Source organism: Somniosus microcephalus, chromosome 1 (genome assembly GCF_052327205.1).
Source record: "Somniosus microcephalus isolate GS21.2 chromosome 1, FLI_Smic_1.0, whole genome shotgun sequence".
Lineage (NCBI taxonomy): Eukaryota > Metazoa > Chordata > Chondrichthyes > Squaliformes > Somniosidae > Somniosus > Somniosus microcephalus.
Genome location: NC_140987.1, coordinates 212223017 through 212246027, shown reverse-complemented (window position 1 = coordinate 212246027; position 23011 = coordinate 212223017). Strand labels below are relative to the sequence as shown.

General features: G+C 47.9%; 1 protein-coding gene across 1 annotated transcript in view; it reads right to left on the bottom strand.

Annotated features, from left to right (window-relative positions):
• LOC147124569 (xanthine dehydrogenase-like) overlaps positions 1 to 20975 on the bottom strand; it is a 268524-nt gene extending 247549 nt beyond the window's left edge. The window contains exon 1 of the mRNA XM_085989524.1: positions 20880 to 20975. The gene's annotated coding sequence lies outside the window, so the exon portion shown is untranslated. The remainder of the gene's footprint in view (positions 1 to 20879) is intronic.
• Positions 20976 to 23011: the final 2036 nt, after the last annotated feature.

Genomic DNA, 23011 nt, shown 5'->3' with positions numbered 1-23011 from the left:
CTCCAGCTGGCCATTGCGCTATTAAAGATCCTTAAATGCTCGATAAGGGCCTCTCCAAGCCTATTTTGAGAGGCCCTTGTGCTTTTTCCAGCTTTTCGACGTGCTCCACGCAACTCCTGAACCACGCCAGGTAAACCTGGTGGGTTGACTCGTGGGTGGCCTCCTCACTACTGCAGGTCTAACAAGACATCGTTTATTGCAGCAAGGATTACGTGCAGGTGCCAAACCTTGGCTTTAAAAGGTCTCTGAGCACTTTTAGAAGGTCTTCCGAAGTCGGAGGTGCTGCAGCTTGACTCCATCAACTGTGAGACCTCCTTGGAAGACCCTCTCCCCGCTTGCAATGAGCGCTTCCCCAAAGGAGGCATCTACAAGCAGCATGGGAACCATTCGTTTTCTTTCTGCATGGACCTCAGATGAGGATGAGGAGGATGATCTGGGAGGAGGAAGAGGCCAGAGCGCCGGTGTATCGACCAGCAGCAGCATGCGAGCACGTGGCTGCCCGGGATGAAGTTATCATGGCCAGATTTGCATAGGTTGCCCAAGTTGGCACATGTCCTTTGCTCCATCCTAGGACATCATTGACAATGGACATGATTCTCTGGCCTCCTTTCACTCAGGCCACCACCCTGACAACACAAGTGTGGCTGTGCCCGCAATGTGGAGCTGTCCAAGGCGAAAGAACAGATGGCATAACGCCAACATTTTGGCTTCAAATCATTTTAATGCTTTACAACAGGGATGGCATTTCATCAATACACAAAAACAGTCTCCCAATCTGCACACAGATCTGGAGGTTATATCCCTTGCCAGCTGTACCCACAGCGCCTTGGTTTCTTTGGTAGGCCTCTTCCTCCGAGATGAGTGGAAGAGCACCTCCATGCTAGCTGTCAACTCCTCCAACAACATTTGCAGCGCCTCATCTGAGAGCCTCGGGTAGACCCTTGCCTTGGAATTGGACAAACCTGAGGTGGTGTAGGAGATGCAGAAATGCTGTGGAATGAGCCAAGGGAGCAAGAAACCTTAAAATCAGACTGGGAAAGTGCTGTCAACAGAGGCGAGTTTCAGTCCCAAAACACTAATTGAGCAAGGGCATCCCACACCTCTGAAATCAAGTGGCCAATCATGGGAAAATCGAAAAAATTTTAAACCTATCAGTGGAGGCAGGTTTCAAACCCACCCAAACTGAATCCCGCCTCCATCTCGCCTCCAGTGGGAAAATCACCCCCGACGTTTCGGCACTGGGTGACACTAAGACTTAACTGCTGTGTCTCTATCTCTGCTGTAAAAAGATTTTTACCTTTAAATTTCCGGCTGTGTCTCTGCTGAACTGGTTCTACTGTTTTTTCAGCTCTGCTGGCTTGTAGGTAGCACTTGCTGTCCGGTGACTCGTTCTACCGGTTTTCTGCTTTGCTGGTCACTGGCTTGTGGTTTTACCTTTTTTCCGCCGCTTTGATCTACGGTGATCTCTAACTTGTGTCAATTTAGCCATCATCTTTCTGCATCGCTACCGACATCTCCAGCTTTTTCCAGTTCTGATGAAGGGTCCCAGACCTGAAACGTTAACTCTGTTTCTCTCTCCATGGATGTTGCCTGGCCTGCTGAGTTTTTCCAGCATTTTCTGTTGTTATTTCAGATTTCCAGCATCCGCAGTATTTTGCTATGTAACCTGAGCTTTTCCCACGTCCATTCGCGTGCGCACTTTGGCTGCTGCTCCAGACCCGAGCCATTCCACTTTTTCCCCCTATTTTCCTTTTCTCTCTATCCCTCCCTGACTGCACTTTCCTGTCGTCATGCCTCCTTTCATCTCTCCTCTCTCGGATACACTGCCCTCCCAAATCCCTACCCCAATCCTTCACTACTCTTCGACCTTCCTACTCTCCTGTTGTCGTCCCAGGCTTGACTCCCTCTTAGATAAGCCCACAGCTTTGTAGGGGGTGGCGTGCGCCCAGTCAGCTTCACCTCTGACTGTCTGAGCAGTTCGAATCGCTCCCACACCCCTGGGTTCTAGACACCGGACTTAAGTACAGGCGGCGATACAGAAAATCGAGTAGACAAGTGGTTTGGTGCAAGAAAACCAACATTTTATTAAAGGCAGAATAAAAACACAATCTTACTGAGAATTACTGATATAGTTACAGGCATAAAACAATTACACTTATATGGGAATGGGGAACACACGGCACATCGAGGGAAACAAATACATTAAAAATCCCCTTATCCTTATCCCACCCCCTAATACCTAACTAGATTAAGCTACGAGGGGCCAGGAATTCATGCTCACCAATTCAAAACCTGTTGATTTAACTGGTATGGGTTTTGAGGTTCGCTCTTTCTGTCCTCTGGGGTACTTCGTCGCCGCATGGTCACAGGGCGCGGCGATTGAGTTGTTTATGCGAATCATCCTCCTTTTCCTCAGCTAACGTCGTTGTCGAGTCGCGATGGGTCTTCTTCTTCTTCCTCGGGCGGTTTGGTCACTGACAGGTTTTTAAAACGGTTGGGGCTCGGTTGGCGGTTTACACTGTCAAACTGATTTTACTACCCATGCTTCGAACGCCAGTTTATTCGTCATGGACGCTGCTATCCATGCTTCGAACGGCAACTTATTCTTAAATTGGGATTTTACTGTCCATGCATACAACGCCAACTTATTCGTCAAACGCCAGCTTATAACTAGGCGTTTGTCCCCCAACGCGTCTTTCCGCTGCCCTTCTCGGTTTACCGTATTCTTCGTCTCGTCTCGTCTGCCCGTTTGTGGCCTGTGTTTTCGAATTCGGGTCTCGTTCTCCTCCCGCGTTTGGCCCTCAGTGTAGTAATGGGCGTCCTTGGTGTTGAGCGGCGCGGGGAGCGAGAAGAGAGCCCGCCACGAGGCCAGGGCACGAGAACGAGCAGCAGGAGGCCAAGGCCAAAAGATGAGGGCAAGAGCAAGAGAGCGATCACTACCGATGGGCCTACAATTATATCCGTTCTTCACCCCCTTATCTGCGCGCCAAATCAGGTCAGTCCTTTGTCTAACTTTTGGCGGGCTTGTTTAAAATGATTACAGCCATTTACTTTAACGACTTCTGGGGCGGTTGTCTCCTGGTATAATAGCTTCGATATCCTGGTTGTTTGTCATTTATGAAACTTAATCAGGTTTCCTGACTTGGCAGCTACCTGTGAGCTGTTACCAATTATTTATGCGAAGAGTAGATGGCTTTCAGATTAGGGCCATCCTGGCTTGATCTGTTCCAAGGTGGAGAATGCATATTCTGTGTTTACTTATCTGTCTGGCAGTTTCTCCTCCTTTGAGCATCTCACCTTATTCCACCCCTCTCACCTCTCATTTAAAATTCTTGTTCTCTACCGCCCACCCAAGTACCATAAACATTTTATTACTGAGATATCCTCATTTTTCTCCTCCCTCAGCCTCTGCACCAAATGACTTCTCATCCTCGGCGATTTCAACCTCCATTTCAATTTATCATATTCTCTCTCCTCCTATCCTCCCTTAATCTCTCCCTCATGTAAACTCCCCAACCCATATTCACAGCCACCCCCTCGACCTTGCCATCTCTCGTGGCCTTGCTGCTCCCATCGTGTCAATTGTAGATAAGGCCATCTCTAACCATTTCCTCATATCGCTCTCCACCCACATCCCCCTTCCACCACCCCCCAACCCTACTTCCTTCTGTGTCCGCCCCTGGAAAAAAACTCTCTCCTAACTCTTACAACTGTACTTATGAAATCCCAACTGCCCAGCCTCTGACGCTCCATTTACCATGACATTTCTGCAGCTACCAATTTGCTCAACCACACCCGCACCACCACCTTTGATGCCCTAGTCCCTATTAAAACCATCACTCTCGCTCACCCTGGCCGCTCCCCCTGGTACGGCCCTCATCTTCGCTCCCTTAAGTCCAAGGGACGCAGACTTGAACGGATATGGCGGACAACTGGTTTAGTCATTCACCGCCAGATCTGGCTGGACCACATAAAGCATTATCGGGTCCTGCTCTCGTCTGCCAAAACTGCTCACTATTCCAGAATCATTCTAGAATGCAAAGATAAACCCCAGCTCCTATTCTCTACTGCTAACCATCTTCTTAAACCTCTCTCTCCCATCTCCTCCACCCTCACCCCCAACAACAAGTGTGAGGAGCTCATGGGCTTCTTTGTCTCTAAGATTGAGACCATCCGTTCAGCTGCCTCTGCTACTTCCCTTCCTTCCCCGAGCCCAATGGGCCAAACTTCCTCCAAGGTTCCCCCCGCTCTAGCCCTGAACTCATATATTTCTCCAGTTTCTCTCCGATCTCTTCTCATGACCACTCTACACCCACCTTGTCTAGGAGACCCACCTCCTGCTCCCTCAACCCTATTCCCAACAAACTGCTGACCACCCAACTTCCTTTTCTGGCTCCCATGTTAGCCGATATTGTTAACGGTTCTCTCTCCTCATGTACAGTCCCCCTCTCCTTCAAATCTGCCATCATCACCTGTCTCCTCAAAAAAACAACCCTTGATCCCTCTGTTCTTGCAAACTACCGCCCCATCTCCAACCTTCCTTTCCTCTCCAAAGTCCTTGAACGTGTTGTCGCCTCCCAAATCCGTGCCCATCTTTCCCGCAATTCCATGTTTGAACCCCTCCAATTAGGTTTCCGCCCTTGTCACAGTACCGAAACGGCTCTCATCAAAGTCACAAATGACATCCTTTGTGACTGTAACAAAGGTAAACTATCCCTCCTCGTCCTTCTTGATTTATCTGGAGCCTTTGACACGGTTGACCACGCCATCCTTCTCCAACGCCTCTCCTCCGTCATCCAGCTTGGTAGGACTGCATTCACCTGGCTCCATTCTTATCTATCTAATCGTAGCCAGAGAATCACCTGCAACGGCTTCTCTTCCCGCTCCCACATCGCTACCTCTGGTGTCCCCCAAGGATCTATCCTTGGCCCCCTCCTTTTTCTCATCTACATGTTGCCCCTTGGCGACATCATCCGAAAACACAGCGTCAGTTTCCACATGTACGCTGATGACACCCAGCTCTACCTCACTACCTCTTCTCTCGACCCCTCCACGGTCCCTAAATTGTCAGACTGCTTGTCCGACATACAGTTCTGGATGAGCAAAAATTCTCCAATTAAATATTGGGAAGACCGAAGCCATTGTTTTCGGTCCCCGCCACAATCTCCGGCCCCTAGCCACTGACTCCATCCCTCTCTCTAACATCTGTCTGAGGCTGAACCACACTGTTCACAACCTTGGTGTCATATTTGACCCTGACATGAGCTTCCGACCACATATCTGCAGCATAACAAAGACCGCCTACTTCCACCTCCGTAACATCACCCGTCTCCGCCCTTGCCTCAGCTCATCTGCTGCTGAAACCCTCATCCATGCCTTTGTTACCTCTAGACTTGCCTATTCCAACACACTCCTGGCTGGCCTCCCACATTCCACCCTGCATAAACTTGAGGTCATCCAAAACTTGGCTGCCCGTGTCCTGACTCGCACAAAGTCCCCTTCACCCATCACTCCTGTGCTCGCTGACCTACATTGGCTCCCGGTTAAGCAGCGCCTCGATTTCAAAATTCTCATCCTTGTTTTCAAATCCCTCCATGGCCTCGCCTCTTCCTACCTCTGTAATCTCCTTCAGCCCCACAACTCCCACCCCCGAAATATCTGCACTCCTCCAATTCTGCCCTCTTGCGCATCCCTGATTATAATCACTCAACCTTTGGTGGCCGTGCCTTCTGTTGCCTAGGCCCTAAGCTCTGGAATTCCCTGCCTACACCTCGCTACCTCTCTTTCCTCCTTTAAGACGCTCCCTTAAAACCTACCTCTTTGACCAAGCTTTTGGTCACCTTCCCTAATTTATCCTTATGTGGGTCGGTGTCAAATTTTTTTTTGTCTTACAATACTCCTGTGCAGCGCCTTAGGACGTTTTACTACGTTAAAGGTGCTAGTTGTTGTTGTTGATATCCTATACAAAACAGAACCAGTTACCACAGGTCTTAAATTAATGACCTGTACTTGGGTACAGAGGGCATCATTTCAAAGTTTGCAGATGACACAAAGCTTGGAAATGTAGTAAACAGTGAGGAGGATAGTAGCACACTTCAGGAAGACACAGGCAGACTGGTGAAATGGGCTGTGACACGGCAGATGAAATTTAATGCAGAGAAGTGTGAAGTGATGCATTTTGGAAGGAAACAGGAGAGGCAGTATAAACTAAATGGTACAATTTTAATGGGGGTGCAGCAACAGAGAGGCTGTTAAAAAAGCATACGGGTTCCTTGGATTTATAAATAGAGGCACAGAGTACAAAAATCAAGGAAGTGATAATCAACCTTTATAAATCACTGGTTAGACCTCAGCTGGAGCATTGTGTCCAATTCTGGGCACCACACTTTAGAAAGGATGTCAAGGCCTTGGAGAGGGTGCAGAGATTTACCAGAATGGTACCAGGGTTGAGGAATTTAGTTAGGTGGAGAGTCTAGAGAAGTTGGGATTGTTCTCCTTAGAACAAAGAAGGATAAAGGGGAGATTTAATAGAGGTGTTCAAAACCATGAGGGGTTTTGAAAGAGCAGATAGGGAGGAACTGTTTTCACTAGCAGGAGGGTTGGAAACTGGAGGACACAGTTTTAAGATAATTGGCAAAAAACCAGGGGCAGAGGAGGAAAAATGTTTTTACTCAGCGAATTATGATAATCTGAAATGCATTTTCTGAAAGGGCAGTGGATGCAGATTCAATAGCAACTTCCAAAATGGAATTGGATATATACTTGAAAAGGAAAAATTTGCAGGGCTGTGGGGAAAGAGCAGCAGGACTAATTGGACAGCTCTTTCAAATAGCCGTCACAGGCACGATGGGCTGAATGGCCTCCTTCTGTGCTGTATGATTCTAAGTCTTAAAATTATGGTTTAGTAAAAGACAATCTGGCTACATGCCTCTCTCTGGAAACAGAACTCTGCAGTTTGCAGTTTAAAAGCAGACATATGGCAAGATTTTGTCACCTGATATCAAAGGTTTTAATGTACCTTCAGTGTTCTGCCAGAGGTAGCTGACCAGGTGCAAATTAGAAGATGGCAGCTAAAAAAAAAATCATAGGGCCGATTCAGCAATCTCGCCAAAAATGGAGCCAAGATTGCTGCACTTCTATGACCTTACACATAACTAGAGAGGAGAGCTGATCTTGCTGGATTCAGTGAGTCACCTCTTTTTTGCAGCTGCTCCCTGTGATTTCCTCCGCACAAAAAGAGACAGAAAATTTAGAAAGCAGCAGCTGCTGTTCCATCTGAAAATAACTGGCTGCACTGAGGAGCAGCTATGGAAGATCAGCAAGGGAAGATAGGCAGAACTGCCCTCTTTGATGATAACAGTATTAATAGTCAACTAGAAAAACTACCAGAAGGTAGCCATATTTGGGGCTGAGCAAGCATGGCAGGAGGTGGCTAATAGACTGTTGTCTCCCATGTTCATAAGTCATAGGAACAGATAAGCAAGAAAATGTCAGGCCTGAGGAAGAATGCCAAGGTAAAGCTTCCCACAGTTTGACACCTCAAATTAACCCACAGCATGCATGCCTCAATTAACCACAGTGCAGCATCATTGGCAACAATGTGAAGCACTAACACAATCTCTTACATCTTTCACACCTGCATTTCCATGTCCACTATGAACCTGTGGCTGGCATTTAAAAATGCTTCTAATGTCACAGATTACTGCTTGTTGTGCTACCAAGTCAGTATGCCATCTGAAGCTACTTGCCTGCTGTTTAGTTATCTATTCACACAGAGTGGCAAGCAGGCTGGGCATTGGGTGCCACTGTTGTTCCAAATGCTGCTGCTTCTTCTTTCATATGGTAGTAGCAAAGCAAATCAAATGTCAATATTTAATTTGGATATCCAGGCCAAAGCTTCCGGTGTAACAGCGTGGATGTCTTGTAGGCTGCCTGTGAATTTCCTCTGAGGCAGTGCTCAATGATGTGCTTCAGGATCGCATGATGGGGTTGTTTTAATCTTCCATCTATGGAGAAGGTGGTAGCATCTACCATGACCGGTTCTGAGGCGGTTGATGGTTGTCCACTTTTTGTGAGGCAGGTTTGATCCTTCAGGTTGTACTGTGGGGTCCTCCATAAGGAATCCATTCCGTATGTCGCAGTTCTTCCAAGCATTTCACCATCGGTCATCAAGGCTGAGGGGAGATCGCTGAAGGGCTTCGGCGACGGTCCAAAATGGCCTTCTAGATTGGAGACGGGTTGGTGGTAGGATTTTTAAGTCGGCCTGGATCGGCATGTCTTTGCTGGTATAGCGGTTGTGTTCTCTAGAGACTGCATATTTGCGGCGTAGGTGTGGTGGTGCGATGGTGTTGATAAAAGCGTACCGGTGATAATTCTCATAGTAGAATTCAGCTGGACATCAATGGATTTGACATGGACTTGACAGCCAAGCCGGAGAGCAGTACTCCGCTGTAGAGTATACCAGGGCGAGTGCTGCCGTACGGAGGGTTCCAAATGCTATACACAACCAGAGAGAGACAGAATGGACTGGTGGCGACTCTGCCAACCTCTAAATTGTTAATCGCCAATTGGAGGAAGCCCTTCAAATTATGGAAGTCAAGGCAATAGAGCCAGCAAGAGCATGACAGCTTGATGGCAACCCAACAACTTTAATAACTTCTTACTCACTGGCAAGACTGGCAATACAACTTGCTAGGCAACTTCAGAGGGCAATTAAGGGTCAGTGCCTTGACAAGGGCAAAAACCGAAATGGAGAAATTCAAATAGGCAGTTCTGTGGATAATGGGCACAGATTTGGGAGGCAACAACATGCTCAAGAACTTGAGAGGAAAGGGAGTTGGACATGGAGTGGTGGATGCAAGGAGAGAGTGACGGAAGTGAGTGATGAGAGGTTTTGAAAGTGAGGGGAATAATACCCGCAGAGAGGGAACCATTGCAATGTCAGCTAGATTAGGGGTCAGGAAGGGTAGTTGGGTGGTCAACAGCTGCAGTCAGAATGTGGTAAAAGGAATGGGAGGTGGGTCTCATGGACAAGATGAGCTCAGAGAAGGCACGATAGGAAATGGGAGAGAAACTAGCAGCTGACATGGATTCGGGGGCGGGGGGCGTGCTGGTTTGACTTGGTACCTCCTTCTGAATGTAGTGAGATTTATTTTCAGAAAGGACATCTTAATGGAGCAGCGCATTGAAAGGCATGTATAGTGGTACAAACAGGTGTTAATTAGACATGCATTAATGTTTATGGGGTAAGTATATTGTGCTCATTGTCATAGGATTATTCTGTAAGGATATATTTACAAAGCTAAGTGAAATTCCTGTTAATCTTTCTAACTGCATGTCAACCTCGGTCATTTCTTTTCCTCCTTTTTTGCCAGTGCTACAGGCAGCCCCTTCTTTTTCTCTTATTGAATGAGTACCCTCTCTGGGAGAAAAACTGTGCAACATATAGCATACAAAATAATTTTCAACAACTTACATTTATATAGCACCTTTAATGTAGTAAAACGTCCCATGGCACTTCATAGGAGCGTTATCAAACAAAATTGGACACTGAGCCGTATAAACAGGCATTAGGACGGGTGACGAGGTAGGTTTTAAGGAGCATCTTAAAAGGAGAAGAGAGAGGTAGTGAGGCGGAGAGGTTTAGGGAGGGAATTCCCAGGCAGCTGAAGCCAATGGTGGAGCGATGAAATAGGGGATGCACAAGAGGCCATCGTTGGAAGAACGCAGAGTTCTAAGAGGGTTGTGGGGCTGGAGAAAGTTAGATAGGGAGGGGCGAGGCCGTGGATGGATTTGAACACAAGGAGTAGAATTTTAAAGATCAAGGTGTTGCTGGACCGGGAGCCAATGTAGGTCAGCGAGCACAGGGGAGATGGGTGAACGGGACTTGGTGCGAGTTTCACTACGGGCAGCAGAGTTCTGAAGAGAATAACTTTTGACACTTTTTCAGGGCCACAGAACAGTACACCACCCCAACTTTCATATGGCAACTGTATGTATCACCAAAATGGAGACATAAGTTTTGCTTTACCCGAGTTCACCCCTGTTCAGCAGTCTCTCAATGGGGTCATTAGTCAAGTTTGCAGTGAATATCCTTGGCCCTTAGGAGCCAGCAGTCCAAGCTTCCTTGTTACTTCATATAATGCTAGCGCAGTGCAAAATGAAAGCATCTTCGCTGCTGCTAGCATTTCACTTATTTACTTCTATTATTCTGTTCCTGTGGTCTGAGACTAGCTACACATCAATGGAATTAATGCATATCCTACTCATTAATGTCATGGAGTCCTGATTGCCGAGCGGTCAGCTGTGGCACAGTGGGTCACAGTCACACCTCTGAGTCAGAAGGTTGTGGGTTCAAGTCCCACTCCAGAGACTTGAGCACAAAATCTAGGCTGACGCTCCCAGTGCAGTACTGAGGGAGTGCTGCACTGTTGGAGGTGCTGACTTTCGGATGAGATGTTAAACCAAGGTCCTGTCTACCCTCTCAGGTAAATGATCCATGGCATTATTTGAAGAAGAACAGGGAATCTCTACCTGGTGTCCTGGCCAATATTTATCGTTCAATATCTAGTCATTATCACATTGCTGTTTGGTGAGCCCTTGCTGTGCACAAATTGGCTGCCATGTTTCCTACATTACAACAGTGACTACACTTCAAAAATACTTCATTGGTTATAAAGTGGTATAGGATGCATTTCATGCACTGATGGGCTGATTTGATGCTGCAAATATCACAGTTGCTAGATTGGAAGCATTTATTACTGTGATAACCTTCACAGCCAGGTCAGGCTCAAGACAACAGGATAACCATGGTAATCTCCTGCATTGAGTATTGGTGGCACCTCCAACAGTGCAGCACTCCCTCAGTACTGCACTGGAGTGTCAGCCTAGATTTTATGCTCAAGTCTCTGGAGTGGGACTTGAACCCAAAACCTTCTGGTAGGTCTCTTCAGATATCCCCAAGTAGGTATGTTTAGCTATGAAAATTTGGCTCCTGGGACAATGCTGAATCTGTAACCCTGCAAATCAGGAATTTGAGCCTATTCAGTAAGGTACATTCCCAGAATGTAAGGGCATGCTCTGCGAGCACACCATCGCTGAATAGGGCCCTTCTATTGCTTCGGAGAAAAAATACATCACAATTCAAGGTGGATAAGTCGCCAGGTCCTGATGGCATGTTCCATACACTGTTGAATAAAGTCAGAGAGGAGTTAGCAGTGGCTCTGACCACTATTTTTCAATCCTCCTTAGATATGCAAATGTTGCTGAATGACTGGATGGTAGCCAATGCAACATTTTTTAAGGAAATGACCAGTTGGATAGATAAAAGTAATGTATCTCATTCAATAACCAATTGCTTTAGGAGAGCTCCAAAGAACAGCAAATATAATGCATTTGATTTTGGAGGAATAGAATTAAATGATTACAGTATTCCCCTATGATCATTTTCAAAAAGGTGCCTGTGGTGAACCTTATTAACAGTTCTCCTTTGAATTCTTATCACTGGTGCTGGAAGCATTAGTCTTGTATCAGAAATGTATTATTACAACAAACTAAGGTCAATTTCTATGCTTTTAAAGTTTTTCAGTCATAGAATAGAATTACATAGAATTTACAGCACACAAAACAGGCCATTTGGCCCATAATCTGTATCCAACTACATTACTTGCAATCTCTACTAGGATATTTTAGTTGCTTGAATTCTATAAATGTCCTCTTTCTCTGGGACCCATTGCAGTCATTGTGATACTAATGTTGTTTTTGTATAAGGAACACATTTGAGGCCAGGGATACTAATTCAAAAAATGAAACAGGACGCTGATACCACTGCCCCTTCATGTACCCTGATTGCTCCTTCTTAACACCATTCCTTGCCAGATCTTCACCATCGATTTTCTGACCCTGAATGATCTGTCCTTAGCAAGGGTCTTAGCTTCATTCCTCCTACATCCTCACCTTAATGAATTCCAAACTCTATGTAATGCTGGGTTCTTCCCATGCACCTCCTTTTTTTTTGTCAGGAGGCTCCACCCCCCCCCACCCCACCCCCCCACTTATCTGATCCTTTCTCTTGTATCTAGCCTTCTTGATTCTCCTGGACCCCTCCCTCTCGTCTTGTGCTTTTTCGCATTCTTTTCACCATGAATTTCTCTACTCTTACTTATTCAAACCTATCTCCCTCTAAACTTATAGCTCTTTATTCTCAGCTCCAAACACAACATTAAACCTGTTGACAAAGGGGGCGTGGTTGTCATATGTTGAAAGGAGCTCTATCTGGCTGAGGCTGAATGACAACCATCTAACTCCTCCTTTCTCCCTCTTGACCATAACCGCACTATCGAACACCAAACCAATCACTTTCCAGATTGTTACCAATCCCATTTCCTCCAGAGCTCTCTTCCCCTCTAATTCTTCAACTCCGCAGGATCTCTTCCCTAAAATACACAGACAGGACTCTCTTAGTATAGCAATGGTTTCAGCCTGCTGCTGTTCACTGAATTAGGTTCCTCTTATCTTGATTCGATTCTTTCCCTCCATATCCAGTCTCTACACATCTACATCTTGAAATCTACTGCCCTTTGATGCTAACGATTTTAGGTGCTTCAGTCCCAGTTGTCCTATTTCCATCATGGATATACAGTCCTTTTACACCTCCATCCCTCACCAGGACAGTGTCCAAACACCACCAGCATTAAACCCATTGACTGCCTCTCTGTGACTGAAGTCAACCTTGCTGATTGCTTACTCAAGTTCATTCCTCCTCAAGCTTTCTGCCACCTTTGGCACTGTTGACCACTCCTTTCTCCCCCACTGCCTCCCCTCCAAGGTAGTGCACAACCGAACCATTCTTTTTGACCCAAATCCAAGAATTACACTCTCTCTATTCTTTCACTAAGAGTCGCCTTCCTCCACTTCCAGAATAAAGCATGTTTACACCCCTATCCCACCCCCTCCACTGCTTACCCTTCATCAAAACCTTTGTCTCTTAAGGATTATTTTCTTTAATGCGCTATTCACTAACCAGCCATGTCAATTCCATCCTAAACAAACTTCATCTAATCTAGGTCTCTCTGGTCTGTTTCTTTTTCTGTGAAAGACCCCCAACTACATCATCCCTGTTCCAGCCCAGTGCTCTGGTGCGCTATTCCAAAACAAATTTTCCTTGCTACTCCTCGCTCTACTTTCAAATACCTACCTCTTCCATAGTGCCTTCAGTCTCCCCATAAGTTCCTTACTTCCTATTCAGTCCCCTTATACAACACCCTAAAACATTCTTTTACAAGAGACATTATTTTACGTAAATTGTTATTGCAACAAGATCAATGGTCTGTTGAACGCTAGCTACTAATAGTTCTATTTGGTGATGTGACTTAGACACAAAAATGCTCACAACCATAATTGTTGAAACGTGCACATTTGTCACTACATCCTTCCCTGCCTATCAAATGGTACGAGTTTACTTCAAAGATCTGACTCAATTATATTTTAGTATTTGACATGTCTGAATATACTTTAAAATGGAGAGAGCTGTTATTCTGGAACAAGCTGTCTTGAAGCATCTGTCTTCCAAGCAATGTTTAAGTTGTTGAAAGAAAATTATTGTACAATTGAGACTTGCTGAAAATTGATCTCAAAAATTGTTACCACAATATATATGTGCCATGTTCAAGACTCTTCTGAATCATTCATCTGTATTATTTTGAATTTTATGATAGCTTCTACTTGCTTGTTACTTGCTTGTTATAATAGGCAACACCAAGTCAGGCATCAGTGTGGATATTTGAAAGAAACAAATTGCAATTTATGGAATTACTTGTTCCAGCTTTCCTTACTAAACATGTTTATGGTGAAAATAAAGTTTCAACAGCAAGAATAGAAAATAGAACAGGAGAAAAGGGTCAAATTTCACTACACAACGATGGGTCTACCAGATCCACAAACAGGACTGCCCTGGTAGACCCATCGTTTCAGCCTGTTCTTGCCCCATGGAACTTATCTCTTCCTATCTCGATTATCTTTTCTCCCCTTGTCCAGTCTCTTCCCACCTACATCCGCGACTCTTCTGACGCCCTCCGCCACTTTAAGTTTTCAGTTTCCTGGCCCCAACCGCCTCCTTTTCACCATGGACGTACAATCCCTCGACACCTCCATCCCCCACCAGGATGGCCTGAGGGCGCTCCGCTTCTTCCTTGATCAGAGGCCCAACCAGTCCCCATCCACCACCATCCTCCTCCGCCTGGCTGAACTTGTTCTCACATTGAACAACTTCTCCTTTGACTCCACTCATTTCCTTCAAATTAAAGGTGTTGCTATGGGTACCCGCATGGGTCCTAGCTATGCCTGCCTTTTTGTGGGATATGTGGAACACTCTTCGTTCCAATCCTACTCGGGTCCCCTCTCTCACCTCTTTTTCCGATACATTGATGACTGTATCGGTGCAGTTTCCTGCTCTCGCCCTGAACTAGACAATTTCATTCACTTTGCCTCCAATTTCCACCCTTCCCTCATTTTCACATGGTCCATCTCCGACTCTTCCCTTCCCTTCCTCGACTTCTCCGTCTCCATCTCTGGGCACTACCTCCCACCCGCCTCCTGTAAGGACTCTATTCCATTCTCCCAGTTTCTCCATCTCCGCCGCATCTGCTCCGACGATGCCACCTTCCACACCAGTGCTTCCGACATGTCTTCCTTTTTCCTCAACTGAGGATTCCCCTCTACCGTGTGATGCGCTATCAATTACTCATAAAAGACAGAGTTAAGAGAGTAACTAAAGGCTTTTATTAACAAAAGAATGAAGGTCTGCCTCGAGTGGTCGACCGGTCCAGAATACAAGGGCTGGGGAGCAGTCACCTTTATACTAGGACTTGTGGGAGGAGTCAGCCGAGGCATGTCCAGGCATGTACACAGTGGAATACAAACAGTGGTTTACCACACCGTGGTTGACATGGCCCTCGACCGTGTCCGTTCTATCTTCCGCACTTCAGCCCTCACCCCTGCCCCTCCCTCCCGGAACCATGATAAGGTTCCCCTTGTCCTCACCTTTCACCCCACCAATCTCCACATTCAATGGATCATCCTCTGCCATTTCCACCACCTCCAACGTGATCCCACCACTAAACGCATCTTCCCCTCCCCTTTCAGTATTCCGTAGGGACCGCTCCCTCCGAGACACCCTAGTCCACTCCTCTATCACCCCCAGCACCCTTTCCCCTTCACCCGGCACCTTCCTGTGCAAGCGGAGATGCAACACCTGCCCCCTTATACCTCCCCCCTTCCCACTGTCCAGGACCCCAAACACCCCTTCCAGGTGAAACAGCAATTTATTTGTACTTCCTGCAATCTAGTATACTGTATTCGCTACTCACGATGTGGTCTCCTCTACATTGGGGAGACCCATCGCAGATTGAGTGACCGCTTTGCGGAACACCTCCGTTCAGTCCGTAAGGGTGACCCCGAGCTTCCGGTCGCCTGTCATTTCAATTCACCGCTCCATTCCCACTCAGACCTCTCCATCCATGGCCTCTTGCATTGTTCCACGGAAGCTCAGCGTAAGCTCGAGGAACAGCACCTCATCTTCCGATTAGGCACTTTACAGCCTTCCGGACTCAATATCGAGTTCAACAATTTCAGATCATAACCTCGGCCCCTATTATATTTTTATATATTTTTTAGCCACACCTTTGGTTTGTGCCTTTTCCTTTTTTTCTCTCCCACATGGCAGCTGTCTCTCATTCTGCCAGCGCATTTCACACTTCATCTAGAGCCATCTTTTGTCTCTTTACCTGTCCTATTACCATCTCGTCTCGTCTTGAATATCTCTTGATGTCTCTTCACCTCTCAGACCTTCCCTTTTGTTCTTTCATCCCCCCCCCCCATTTCCCAGCCCCCAAACTGGCCTTTTAATCTGTTTCATTTCCTGCTTTTTTCTCAGTTGAAGAAGGGTTTCGACCTGAAACGTTAACTCTGTTTCTCTCTCCACGGATGTTGCCTGGCCTGCTGAGTTTTTCCAGCGTTTTCTGTTTTTATTTCGGATTTCCAGCATCCACAGTATTTTGCTATCGCACCCAAGACAAGTATATCTATATATATAAAGCGGCTCTTCTGTCTGTCTGTCCCGATGTCTGTCTGTCTGTCTGTCCGCCTGGTCTCTATACGTTTGGAAGTTACAGAGCGTACCGACGCGCGCGTCGCCTCAAAAGAAAGCTTGCGATTCCGGACCGGTCATAGGCGTATTTACATTTCGGCCGGACAAAAATCCCGCCCGCGGTATCCCAAAAACGTTCAGCGTTCCGCTCATTAGCATCTCATTAGCGACCGTGTGACGTCGAGGTCTTCCTACAGTTGAGTGTCGAGTGACTCGACGATTGACCAATCCTACGCTTCGGTGACCTGACCGGTCGACCAATCGGTGCGTGTGTGGGCGGGCCTTATCCTTCTGAACCGAGGTGAGTGGCCGCCATCTTGATTTTCCACGATTTTTTCCCCCACACTTTCTGTGTGTTAGGGAACTAAGGTAAATATTTCAATTATGTGTTAGGCAATTAATTAACAATTTATTTGAGTTTTATATTGTGTTTAGCAACCCCCCCCCCTCCTCCTCACCCTCGCGCAGGGGGGACTCGGGGCCTGAAGCTGAAAAAATTTCTCTCTCTCTCTCTCTTTCTTCCCTCTCTCTCTCTCTCCTTCTCCTCTTCCCTCTCTCCTCTTCCCTCTCTCCCCTTCCCTCTCTGTCTCTCTCTACTTCCCCCTCTCAGGTGTCGCGGACAGAGCGCGGGCGTGCCGCCCGAAGTTTCCCGCTCGCTAACGGCCTTGCCGGCTCCCGCGGGCCGCTCGCACTGACCGCGCATGCGCCGCCCGCACTGACCGCGCATGCGCCGCCGGCACTCACCGCGCATGCGCCGCCGGCACTCACCGCGCATGCGCCGCCGGCACTCACCGTGCATGCGCTGCCCGCCCGCCCGCAGCGGCCGTCCATCAGCCGCGCGATACGCGGGGGACCTCAGCAACGGCACCGGACCTCAGGCGCTAGGCAGGGGGAGGGGCCGGAGAGAGGGACAGAGGGGAGTGGGGGAGCGGAGGGGTGGGGGGGGGGGAGAGGGAGACGGGGGGGGGAGGGGAGGGAGAGAGGGGAGGGGAGGGAGAGAGGGGAGGGAGAGAGGGGAGGGGGGGAGAGAGGGGAGGGGAGGGAGAGAGGGGAGGGATAGGACAGGGAGAGGACATGACACGGAGAGGGGGGACACACAGGGGCAGGGAGACATAGAGAAACATAGAAACATAAAGATAGGAACAGGAGTAGGCCATTCGGCCCTTCGAGCCTGCTCCGCCATTCAATGAGATCATGGCTGATCTTCGTCTGAGATCATAGCTGATCTTACCAGTTCAGTACCCCGTCCCCGCCTTTTCTCCGTAACCCTTAATCCCCTTAGCCTTCAGAAATATATCCAATTCTCTCTTGAAAATATTTATTGAATTAACCTTCACAGCCCTCTGTGGCAGGGAATTCCACAGGCTCACCACTCTTTGAGTGAAGAAATTCTTCCTCATCTCTGTTTTAAATGATTTGCCCGCTATTTTTAGACTGTGGCCCCTGGTTCTGTGCTCCCCGGCCATTGGAAACATTCTCTCTGAATTCAGCCTGTCCAGGCCTGCCATTATTTTATATGTTTCGATGAGATCCCCTCTCAATCTTCTAAACTCCAGTGAGTACAAGCCCAAACTATTTAATCTCTCTTCGTAGGTCATTCCCGCCATTCCAGGTATCAGCCTGGTGAATCGCCGTTGCACTCTTTCCATGGCAAGAACATCCTTCCGCAGATGGGGCGACCAAAACTGTACACAATACTCCAGATGCGGTCTCACCAGCACCTTGTACAGCTGTAGTAAGGTATCCCTATTCCTATACTCGAACCCCCTTGATATGAAGGCCAACATACCATTTGCCTTCTTAATCGCCTGTTGCACCTGCATGCTCTCCTTCAGTGACTGGTGCACAAGAACACCCAGGTCCCTCTGCACTTCCCCATCTCCCAATCTATTGCCATTTAGATAATAATCTACCCTCCTGTTTTTACCCCCAAAGTGGATAACCTCGCATTTATCCACATTATAGTGCATCTGCCATGTATCCGCCCATTCCCCCAACCTGTCCAAATCGCACTGTAGCCTCCTGACATCCTCATCAGAGCCCACCCCTCCTCCTAGTTTAGTGTCGTCAGCGAATTTGGAAATATTGCATCCAATTCCCTGATCCAGATCATTTATATATATTGTGAACAGCTGGGGTCCCAGGACAGATCCTTGCGGCACCCCGCTGGTCACTGCCTGCCACTCCGAAAACGAGCCGTTTATTCCAACTCTCTGTTTTCTATCCGCCAGCCAGTTCTCTATCCACGTTAATACTTTGCCCCCAATTCCATGAGCCTTAATTTTGCATGATAATCTTTTGTGTGGAACCTTATCGAAGGCTTTCTGGAAGTCAAGGTACACCACATCCACTGGCTCTCCCTCATCTATTTTACCAGTTACTTCCTCAAAAAATTCCAGCAGATTAGTCAAACACGATTTACCCTTTGTAAATCCATGCTGACTCTGTCCGATCCTTTCCCCATTTGTCAAGTGCTCCGCTATTTTATCCTTAATAATGGACTCTAGCATTTTGCCCACAACCGATGTAAGGCTTACTGGTCTATAATTCCCTGCTTTCTCTCTACCCCCCTTTTTAAATATTGGGGTAACATTAGCTACCCTCCAATCCACGGGTACTGTTCCCGAGTCAATGGAGTTCCGGAAGATGATCCTTAGAGCATCTGCTATCTCCAGGGCCACCTCCTTAAGTACCCTAGGATGTAGTTTATCAGGCCCCGGGGATTTGTCGGCCTTCAGTCCCCTCAACTTACCCAACACCTTATCCCTAGAGATACTAATTTCTGTCAGCTCCTCCCTCTCATTAGTCCCTATGTTTGCCGATATTCCTGGGAGGTTATTTGTGTCCTCCTTTGTGAATACAGAACCAAAGTATGAGTTTAATTGGTCTGCCATTTCCTTATTCTCCATTATATATTCTCCCGAATCGGACTGCAAGGGACCGACTTGGGATTTTACCAGTCTTTTCCTCCTGATATACCGATAAAAGCTTTTGCAGTCTGTCTTTATGTTTGCTGCAAGTTTACTTTCGTATTCTATTTTCCCCTTCCTGATTAATCCCTTTGTCCTCTTTTGCTGTATCCTGTACTGCCCCCAATCTTCCGGTCTGGTGCTTTTTTTTGCCAGTTGATATGCCCTTTTTTTTGATTTTATGCTGTCCCTAATTTCCCTCGTTATCCACGGTTGAGTCACCTTTTTAGGTTTATTTTTATGCCAAACCGGTATAAACATGTTCTGGAATTCTTCCATTCTATCTTTGAATGCTTGCCATTGTCTCTCCACTGTCAATCCCCCCAGAAACACCACCCAATCAATCTTACCCAATTCCCGTCTCATACCCTCGTAATTCCCTTTATTTAAGTTCTGGACCTTAGTCTCTGATTCAATTTCCTCACTCTCCATCTCGACTGAGAGCTCGATCATATTATGATCGCTCTGACCCAAGAGACCAAACGCCCCAAAATTGCCCTCGCAACGCGGGGCTCCCCAGCTAGTTCAGTATAAAGGAGGTAGTCCATTTTCGTAATAACAGTTTGAAAGAGGAGATTCCTTTGGTTACTTGCAATGTCAATGTTAAAATATACTTTTGCAAGATGGTGCATGTATGTCTTTAACCAATGATTTTGCAAAAATGTAAACATAGATTTGAGCTGGTCTGTGTTGGCAATACAGAGTCAGGCCAAACCAAATTCTGCAATGGGAGTCCTTGGCATAATGATAATTGAAGATTAGATCACCCAAGATGTTGTTGAACCCGTCACGAACTCGTCTTCCTCATCTAAATCATGCAACACTATAACAACCTACAAGGGAACTTCCATCCTCACCCAAGTATTGGCAGAAAAAAGTCAATCAAAACATTTGCAAAAATAGTAAACTGCCCAGCAAAACCAGCGTAAAACGCGCAAAAAAGCTTCTCAGCAACTCAATTATCTCCCTTTATTAAGAAGCCCATTTGATTGTGTGCCAGGTCCCGGAAATTCCCATGAGGGCATTTAATATGTGGTGGACATTCGAAGTAGTGAAAATTGCCGCGGGTTTAGTGAATATATTATTTAAATAACATGCATGCACTACGGTTGCAGTCTCATTGCACCACCGCGTGTGGTAAAGTGGAGGATAGTTACATATTGGTTACATGAGTGTAAAATCAATCCCCGTCGGTCATTTACAGCAGTGCGGGCTCCAGGCGTGATTGACGGGTGAAATTACCCAATCAGCTCACTATGTGCAGCCCCTCTGCTTCCCCATTTGGCTTGAATGGGTGAAACCCCAAACTGGCATATTGACATGTTGGCAGACTGTCCTGTCCGTTTATGTGTTTTCATATCTTTAGTTGCAATTTAAAAAAAAGTCTCTTTGTATATTTAAGAGGGAATTAGATATATTTCTACGGGCAAAAGGGGTTAAGGGTTACGGAGAGAAGGCGGGGACGGGATACTGAATTAAAGGATCAGCCATGATCTCATTAAATGGCGGAGCAGGCACGAAGGGCCGAATGGCCTACTCCTGCTCCTATCTTCTATGTATCTATGTATCTATGTAACGAGCCCTGCGTAAGTGACCATGAACTCTGCAGGAGCTGCATATTTCAGGCCAAGGGGGGGGGAAGCGGAGAGACCAAGTGCACGCCCAACGTTAAGACTTGGAGATGCGATGATCCCGGGCTGGGGATCGGGCCCGGGCTCAAGTTCCGGCTCGCGGGAATCGCGGTCTGGCCGCACTCCGTCTCTTACCTTCGCGTTGCGCGTCGGCACAGCGGCTACACCTGCTCGAACTGGAGAGGGTTTCTCACGGCACTGCTGCCTCATTGGTGCAATTGCGGCTCCGCCATCCAATGAGAGCAGACCTTTTCAGAACGCTGGTGCCCTTCAAATGCAAAAAAAGTAAAACCCAGCAGTGATAATAGCACGAATGAAAGGAGCAGGTGGCAGCCTTCACCTCTGCTGGGCACTATTTCATTACCTCTCTTTGCTTTGTGCTTTTTATAACGAACTGACTTATTTCATAATAACCAAAACATTTTTTAGATTCTACTCCATACTTAAATGTTTGTCTCCATACAATAGTGAAAAACGTAGTTGCCTTGAAATATATGGAGATAAGGGACTGTAAAAAGCAAACCAGCAGTAATTACACGTCCATATTGCTCAAAAGGGCAATATTCGATGTAAGTTAAATTTTGTTGTATTAATCCAATTTGTAAAATGTAACCAGAACATTGGTTCAAAATACAGTTTGCCTATTTGATGTTTGCTTTATTGACAACTAGCTGGAGTGCCCGGCGGTGCCGAGGCTTTTTCGAGGGCATGTTGTTGTTGGAAGAGAGAGAGAGAGCGCGCGACTGGGGGGGGGGAGAGAGAGCGCGACTGGGGGGAAGAGAGAGCGACTGGGGGGAAGAGAGACAGCGACTGGGGGGAGGGAGGGGGGGAGGGGAGGGGGGAGGAAGGGGAGAGGAGGGGAGGGGGATGAGAGGGGGAGTCCCCGAGCCCCATCTCCCGATGTCCCGCCCCCGATGTCCCGCCCCGCGATCTCCCGATGTGCCGCCCCGCGATCTCCCGATGTGCCGCCCCCCGATCTCCCGTCCCCCGATCTCCCGATGTCCCGCCCCCCGATCTCCCGTCCCCCGATGTCCCGCCCCCCGATCTCCTGATGTCCCCGCCCGAGCCGGCTTCAAGACCAGAGAGACGCCGCCGCGCAACCTACCGCGTGAGGCTTGGCCGGACTCAAGTCGCGCTCCGGGCAGAAGATGACGCGGACGCTGACTCCCGCCCCGCCCACCTTTACTAAGATGGCGGCGGTGGCGACGCTCAGCTCAGGCCCGCCCCCTCCAGCCTTCACAAAGATCGCGACGGGAGGCGCCTAGCTCGGGCGTGGCTGGTCAACAGACGCCCAGGCTTTGAGGCCTGGAAAAACGGTGAAAGGTAGGAAAATTATAGAGGTTAGACAAAAGATTTACAAATTCATTAACTTTTTTAAAAAAACAATTTGTCTTTTAAAAGCAACTTTTTTTTTGCTGGAAATGTAGATTTGAAAAGAAACACGCAGAAAGCGGGAAAAAGAAAGGAAAAGTTTGGAATCAAGATGGCGGCGACTCACCTCGGTTCAGAACGATAAGGCCCGCCCACACAGGCACCGATTGGTGGACCGTCAGGTCACCGAAGCGTAGGATAGGTCAATCGTCCCGTCACTCGACCATAGGAGGGCACGGCCGCACGCGCCAGGAACCCGCCATACGATTGGTCGACCTCGACATCACTCGATGCTAATGAGCGGAATGTTGAACGCTTTTTGGATACCGCGGGCGCAATTTTTGTCCGGCCGAAACGTAAATACGCTTAGGACGGTTCTGGAATCGTCAGCTTTCTTTCGACGTAACGCACGTGTAGGTACGCTCTATAACTTTCGAGTTAATTCAAGACAGACAGACGGAATGACAGACAGAAGTATCCTTTTATATATATAGACTAGCTGGAGTGCCCGGCGGTGCCGAGGCTTTTTCGAGGGCATGTTGTTGGAAGAGAGAGAGAGAGCGACTGGGGGGGAGAGAGAGAGCGACTGGGAGGAAGAGAGAGAGCGACTGGGGGAAGAGAGGGAGGGGAGGGGGAGGGGAGGGGCGGGGGGAGGGAGGAGGAGGGGGGAGGGGAGGGGGGAGGGGAGTGGAGGGCGGGGGGAGGGGAGGGGAAGAGAGGGAGGGAGGGGAGGGGGAGGGGAGGGCGGGGGGAGGGGGGGAGGGAGGGGAGGAGGGGGGGAGGAGGAGAGAGGAGGAGGGAGGGGGGAGGGGAAGGGGGAGAGTCCCCGAGCCCCCTGATCCCCGTCCCCCCAAACTCCCGAGCCCCCTGATCCCCACCCCCCGAACTCCCGAGGT